This window comes from Mus caroli, chromosome 13, assembly GCF_900094665.2.
Source record: "Mus caroli chromosome 13, CAROLI_EIJ_v1.1, whole genome shotgun sequence".
Taxonomy (NCBI): domain Eukaryota; kingdom Metazoa; phylum Chordata; class Mammalia; order Rodentia; family Muridae; genus Mus; species Mus caroli.
This window is the reverse complement of record NC_034582.1, coordinates 39,111,395-39,119,251: the sequence shown is the minus strand read 5'-3', so window position 1 is coordinate 39,119,251 and position 7,857 is coordinate 39,111,395. Positions and strand designations below refer to the sequence as shown.

The following is a 7,857-nucleotide window of genomic DNA, read 5'->3' as shown; positions in this document are numbered from 1 at the left end:
TCCTCCTCCTCCTCCTTTGAAAGGGTCTCCAGGCCAGGGTGACCTCCAACTTAATTATGTAGCTCAGGATGTCCTTGAACTCCTGAGCTTCCTTTCTCCACCTCCTAAGCTTACTTTGGAGGTGAACCAACACATCCATTCTTGTGGTGTTAAGGACTGAATCCAGGCAGGGCTTCATGTAGGCTAGGCAAGCAATCTATCTACTGAGCTACATACATGGCCCTTGAGTAGTATTTCAGAATTCTATTAAAGAATTAAACTTAATAACTTTTTCCACTACCCAAGCATGCTGTTCAGTGTACCTTGGTTTAGCTACATATAGCTGAATACACCAAATCTCACCCCAGCACCACAGTAGCTCTCAATGTTTAGGTAGGGAGGAAAAAGAGACAAACTTGAAAGTCACCACTTCCTAGCTACCACTGAATATATTTCTCACTGTCGACACTACAGCTTCCACTATAGCTTCCACTATAGCTTCCACTATAGCTACCACTGAATATATTTCTCACTGTCGACACTATAGCTTCCTCTCTTGTCTTTTTCAAACATATAACTGACTTTGGAAAAAAGAAAAAACATGTAGTAAGAAGAACAACTATACGAGTAATGAGATGTTTGAGAAATGGGCTCTCCAGGCAAAAGAAGCAATTATGCTTGACCCTGCCTGTTGCTCAGATCATAATTAATAATGGCTGTTGGTTCTTAAGCAGCAATCGCCACAGTGTCACTTCCAGCCCTGACAAGACCAGAGCTCCCCAGCATGGTGGCTCTCTCCCTGGAAGCAGCCAGCCAGCACAGCCCTCTGTGGTGGGAATGGAGACACTCTACCCTGGGAACCCTAACGGGGGATGTTAAATCATTTGCAGACCATTAAATGATCTGCACCCCAGGGGAGCACTGAGTCCCACAGACACTTTCTCATGCATTCCACACCCAGTCTCTCAGGCATTCCTCTCTGCTCTTGTCCACCCTGGACTCTTCAGCCTCTCGGGTACCCTGGGGACTTGGCCTTGCTGGACTCAGAGCTGCCACCTCACCAGCTTCTCTTTTAACCCACCCCCACCTCCTCACCCTATTCTGGATGCCTCCTGGTGGATGGATTCTTCACTCTGCACTCATCTCGGTCTCCTAACCACTCCTGCTCTACTGTGTGTGCCTCTGAGTATGATTTGGGAGTTCTCCATAGCATGATGACATGGGTGAAGGTTTAGCCTGTGGAGCCCAAACCTTGCCAGCACTGAAGTGCTGCTCCTTCACAGATATACTTAATAATCACCAGCCACCTCCTACCCTCCAGACACAGCCCACTCCCTGGACAATGTATTATCTCCTTGGGCTTCTCTGTTTTCTCAGCTTACTACTATTCCCAAAAGCACAGAGAAAAACTCTGTTAGTCTTGGGTCCTCTTTTAAAAGCCTTCTCTTCCACCTTCTTTTCCTTATGTTCCTTCCATGATCACCCCCGCCCCTTGAGTGGTCAAATTTCATCATCTCCTCCCTTCTTACTCCTCCAAATCATCTAGATCCTTAGACACAATGACCATCCGTACAAGCATAGGCTCTTCCCTTGCTCTCAGGGATAAAAGGCCCTGCATTCTGCAAACATGTTTCCTGCCAATGAGTCAACACCCATCCTTTCTTCTAGTATCTACCACCCATGACCCCTGCTTCATGGCATCAGTCCTTTGTCTCTCACATTGGTTCTGAAAGGAGGAATGATGGATTGGTGTTTGGATGAGTGCATGGGAACACAAGCTTATCACTCTGCCAATCCGATGTTAATCCCCCTGAGTGGTCGCTTCTGCATTCACACATGGATCACAGGCATCCTAGGGGAGTTCTGATGACAGCTAGAGTCATGGTCTTCTACATTCAGATGTCTGGCCTCTGATGACTTCTCCAGTAGGCGCCATTTAGAAGTCATGAAATGAGAGGAGTCATTCAGCTGAGCCTCCTTGATGCCCTGCAGGGTCCCTTAAGGTCTGACCATTACCAAATATAGCTAGCTAGGTAGGTAGGTAGGTAGGTAGATAGATAGATAGATAGATAGATAGATATACATTTTTATATAATATATATGAATGTATATCTTAAAGTTCAGCCTAAACATGAGTTATGAATACTAACATTAGGATAGTTTCCACTTTTCTCTCTGTCCAGGACTGTAGCCAGGGGCTATGTGAAACAGAGCCACAGGAAAGAGCCTTGTGCACCTTGGAACGTGAGACGACCATGAGTGAGCTCCATTCTGTTTCTGGAATTATGATCTCCACCTACCCCAAGATTTACACTTTTCCCTTTATGAGTCAGAATCTTTATTATTTTTCCATGGCAATACCATGACAGAAGAGGATTAGGAAAAAGAAGAACGGGATGGAGAACAGGAGGAGGGAGGAGGAGGAGGAGGAGGGAGGAGGGAGGAGGGAAGAGGGAAGATGAGGAGGAGCTTATGGGGAGGAGACAGAGGGGAGGCTGGTGATGAGCAGTGAGTTCTGAAGCTGAGTCTCTCACTTACTGGGATGTCACCCGGGAAGCCTCTCAGGTGCTGTCTCTGACCCAAAAAAGCCAGTGAAAATCCTTTACCCTTAGCTCCCACGGCTTAAGCAAAAAGCAGATGTGCTCCACATCTGGAAGAGTGGTTCTGACTCTGTTTCATCCTACTTGATCTCCGCTGGCTTTTATATTTTCTATAAGTGATTGAAGAAAAGTTCTCAATTAGGAAAAAAATAAAAATAAAGGCAATAAAGTCTTTCTCTTGAGAAGCAACATCACCTAGCAACCACCAGCAGTTCACTGGCATTGCCCCCTGCAGCTCCAAGATGGAGGCTGACCCGTGGAGATAACTGCATCTGTCCTAGGGAGAAGCCACTCTCTCCCTGGTCTAACAGCTTCAGAGGCCAAGGGTCCCAGTATCTCTTTTCAGCCACACACCTCATCAAGACAGTGAGAGTATCCACCTGCAAAGGACTACCTGGCACACACTAGGGGTACATGTTCACTGTCACCAGTCATTTCTTACTTTATAATGATGAAAATGGGTACATCTACAAAGAGACTTCATTGACCTTCTACTTACTTTGTTGTTCAATTCTCAGAATAGTCCCATGAGGTGGCTGTTACCCATTCTATAGATGAAAACGTGAGACTTTTGCAAAACGGCCTTCGCTGAGGTCCTTATGAGAAGGGCTATGATCTGCTGATGGTCAGGGCCCCAGAAAACAGTTTCTTCCTGTGAGGCTCACCAGTCCCTTACCTCTGTGACAAGTCTCCCTTGGTCTATGGCAGTGTTAATCCTCTCCCAGGCCCCGGGGGTGGGGGGTGGGGGTTTCATGTGATGTGCCCAGTTTCATTTCCACCCCTTAGTAAAATAAGAGTCTACCAGGACCAATTGTCTTTCAAATTGGCTCGGAAAATTCATGTTTCACTTGGCCATGAACCTCTTTGGAAAGCCTGGCCAGAGGACTGCTGCTCCCCAGTGTCTGAAGCTGGAGAGAAAGAATGAAAGCCAGCACTCAGAAGCATTAACAAGAAACTGTGAGAAAACCAACCCGAAGTTGACTCAGACGCCATGTCGCCTCTGCAATTATGCCTCTGTGGTCAACAACTGCCACCGTCCTTCAGAAACTGAGCAGGCTTCCAGATCTTCACCGTGGCCTCTTCCTTCACTCTCTAGGGCCAGATTTGGCATCAGCATGGCTTCGTCTAATAAATGCATCGGGGAACTTTGCAAGTCTGCTAACAGGCTCATCTCCCAATAGTTCATCAACTCTTTTCACCTCCATTTCTTTCAACAAAGAACAATTCTTGTTCCCAAGGGGGTCATTAGCCTTTTGACCATTTTAGCTTTTCTAATTCATATCACCAACTGGAATGGATGGGAAATTTTTTTCGACTTGCTCTTGCCCAGTCATCACTAGAAGGAATCCTGTCAACTCTGACAGTGTTTAATGGCCTTGAAATATGTTTGCTATGACATTTTCCAAAACTATAATTAACAAAGAGTCTTTTGCATTTCCCATAGGGTACTCATAATCTCACCATAACATTTACAGCCAAACTGTATTCAGTCGAGGCTCTCTTACTGAGCCAAAGTCATTGTCTTAACTGAATCCAACAACCGTTTATGTCTCGCACATATTTCTCTTCTCCTTTGCTGATGCCAGCTATAACTTACATTCTGGCCATTGTTGTTAAATATGAAATGTCATCTGTGAGCTAAGGTTTTGAGCATCTGTGACCACACTGGTAGCCCTGTTCCTAGCTTGTAGGGGTAGATGATTACAGAACCTGCTGGCCACAAGGCCTAACTAGAAGAAGTTGGTCACAATAGGCAAGTCTATCAATGTTGTACCTGCCCTTGGTTCCCACCTTGTTCTTTATGCTTCCTGGACAGCCACTATGAGAAGAGTTTTATCACATGCTCCCATGGTCTTGAACTCCATCACGCCTTTCCTACCACAAGGGATGAGGCTCCCTCTGAAACCATGAACCAGCATAAATCTTGTCTCTGGTAAGTTGTTTCTGTCAGATATTATGGTCTCAGTGATACGAAAGTAACTTATGTGTTGGCCAAAAGAAGGGTTTTAGCTTCTGATTCCACTCCCCCGGCCCCAAGTCCTAAGTATGGAACCCAGGAAGATCCATGCATGCTAAGCAACAGGTCTACTGCTCAACTACATTCTCAATCCCCCACATTTTCTGATTTTCTTCTCAGCCAAAGAAGCCACAGGTTTGGGGACAAATGATTGTGCTGACAAAGCCATAACTCAGAAGAGGCATTTGGAAATGGTGAGATGAAGTCATTTTATGTCCTCTCTGTGGTGGCCCAAAGGCTTCTGAGAGACACAAAAGGGGAAGCAAGGGAAAGATTCTTCACAAGCTTGGTTGGGATCCCAGCTCTCTGATCGAATGCCTTTGTTGTTGTTGTTGTTGTTGTTGTTGTTGTTGTGTGGAGAGGTCAGTGAGTAAAGGGCTTGACAAGGAGAATAATTTGGAATTGTCTTTTCCAATGGCAAGGAAAACATCGCATCTCTCGACTTGTCCTGAAGCTGAGCGTCAGGAAAGCACTCTAGGAGACAAAGACACCACGTAAAAATTCCGTCTGCTCCTCTTGTGCTCATTTTTCCAGTTGGTTTTCACAGAAATGTTGAAAATGTTAACCACTCACGGGATCCACCGATGTCTACTTCAGTGCTGATGGTGTCTGAGTCTTCACACATCCTAAAGAGCTGGAAGCCGCAAAGACAGAGGTAGGAAGCCAAACTGGGAGGGAGAGATGAGAGAGCAGAGTCCACAAAAGTGGCTGTAATGAACTCTGTGCAAGGAAGCCAATGAAAACTTTGTTAGACCCAGATATAAATATTTTGCACCTTTCTGCCAGGCCCTGTGGTTTATCACAGGAAGCATGGCTTAGAAATTCATAGGCGAGGGTTGGAAATTGGAGAGGGTAACCTGGACCCTTTCCCATCCCCATAAGCAGTCACAGGTGTGGTTTTCATGAAACTGTATATTTAGGGATGAGGGAGGTGGGAGGGAGGGCGGCAGAAAATCACGTGTTCTAAGCAAACTGTATTTGCATACACATTATGCGTGTTCTCAACACACACACACTTGTGCAGAGATGAGCAAATGTGTTCTGTGTTGGCAGATGCTAACTGTATTTCCTTAAAGCAGTCACAGCAAAAGGGTTCCTTGTGCTGCCAAATCCAATCAACTTGTGGGAGCTTTCAGTAGAATTATGTGGAGAAGAATTCAGAGGTCATATCTGGGTTCGTTTAACAGGTTTATCTTACCTGCTGGTTTGCTCCTTCCCTAGGCAAGATGAGATGTCCCACAGCATAGCATCCTAGAGTCCAGACCTCCTGGACCCAAGCACGTCCGCAGCCTCAGCCTCAGCCTCCTGAATGGCTGGAAGTAGGGGTATGCACCAGTGAGGCTACCTGTTAAAAATTTAAACTTTTTAGTTACATATAGTCTAAGTGTGTGTGTGTGTGTGTGTGTGTGTGTGTTGACATGCACATGCCACCTCACAAATGTGGAAGTCGTATGTGTGTTGGTTCTCTCCTTTTAGCATGGTCGGCTTCAGGCCCTTAGCCTTATTGGCCAGTGCCTTCACCCACTCAACCTACTTACCTACTTACTGGTCTATTTAACCAACAAGTTGGTTATTTGGGCTCTATGGTGTTCCACATATAATAGCAGGGATACTACATGTTATGACCCCAAAATGACAGTCCCACAGAGTCTCACCCAACTGGTGTCCCCAGGACTGGATCAACTCAGCAGCCTCGTGCGTAAGATCTTGGGAAGCCGGGCAGGTTTAGGAAATGATTTTCTAATCTTTATCTGCCAGTTGGCATTATTGGCTGATATCAGAGACCAGCTAAATGTCAGGGAAGGGGAGGTCAAGGTACACGACAGCATCTGTGCTTCCTATGTACTGACTCTAAGGGGCAGCCATTGAAAGCAGTCCCACTTTACAGGGACCACTGAGAGGGATCAGCAGGTAAAATTATTTGTCCTACGAGCCTGGATATTGGGGTTTGACCCCTCGAGCCGTTTGGAGAGTGAGAGAACAGAGTCCTGAAACAAAAGTTGTCCTCTGACTTGTGCATAGATACCCTGGCACGCACACACACACACACACACACTAACCTCAGGCTTTTTCCACCCTCAGCCACTGAATAACAATTCAGTGGCTTATTATTTATTAATAAATGCCTAGGCCTTAAGCTAGGCTTGTTTCTACGACTAGCTCATAATTCACTTAACTCCTTAATACTATTCTATGTCTGCCACATGGCTGGTTACCTCTCCTCAGTTTCATACGACTGACTTCCCTTAGGTCTGGTGGCAAATCTCCCACACCTCACTATATCTTAGAGTTCCTCTCTCTCTATGGGATGCCCCACCTTCTAATCCTGCCTCAGCTTATTAGCCATCGGATTTTTATTTTGACCAATCAGAAAGTGCTTTAGGCAATCAAGGAAGGACAGAGATACATCTTCACAGTGCATGTAAACATTATCCCTACACACACATACACACACACACACACACACACACACAGAGTATACACACATACAGCATCATTATTATCATGATAATATTAGCACATTTACAAAATAAAAACATTATTCCTCCTTTGCCATATTACACACTGATATACATTGCTCATCTGAATCATCCAATCAGATCGAGGGAGTACTTAATCTGGAGAAGAAAAATGGACAAGACAAAAGAACGATGCCCCCTTAATACTATAGAAACGAAATCCGTGTGGTGCCCCAGTCATCTTGTCATCATCTTATCCCAGGGCAAGGATGTTAAAATCCCTTGTATCCCAACTGCTACTCTTTCAACTCTTTTCCCAACTTATGGTTCACTTGGAGATGGTCTAGCTCTTCTTGAAGACCCACCCACTGATGATCACTGAGACCTTGGGAAGAAGGAAGCTCAAGGGAATTTCCTTGAACCACCCTGTTGCTCTTAGCAGAGTCACGTCTCAAATAGAATGACTATGTCTAACCAGCTCTAGTTGAGGCATCTGCTATGGCTTGAGTAAGACCCCTAAAGTTCAGGCATTAAAACTTTAATCTCTAAATACATATGTTTACTATATTATTATTATTATTATTATACATATATGGTAATTAAATTTGGATGAAAAACAGTCTTTACAGTCTCTCGTGTGTTTTAATATTTGGTCTCCAGATAATGACATTGTTTTGGGAAGTAGTAAGACCTTTGGGAAGTGGGACTTAGCTAGGGGAAATGGCTGTTATAGGGGTGTGTGCCTGAGGTTCATAGCCCAGGCAGGTTTTCTATTTAGTCTGTATTTCCCAGTCCACTTAAA

At 45.0% G+C, this 7,857-nt stretch overlaps 1 long non-coding RNA gene across 1 annotated transcript; it reads right to left on the bottom strand.

Moving 5' to 3' along the window:
* Positions 1–4,788: 4,788 nt before the first annotated feature.
* On the bottom strand, positions 4,789–6,895 carry LOC110307631. The gene is made up of 3 exons (XR_002379448.1): positions 6,813–6,895; positions 5,795–5,941; positions 4,789–5,316 (listed from the first exon to the last, which is right to left on the bottom strand). It is a non-coding gene; the product is annotated as an uncharacterized LOC110307631 (long non-coding RNA).
* Between the last annotated feature and the right edge of the window lie 962 nt (positions 6,896–7,857).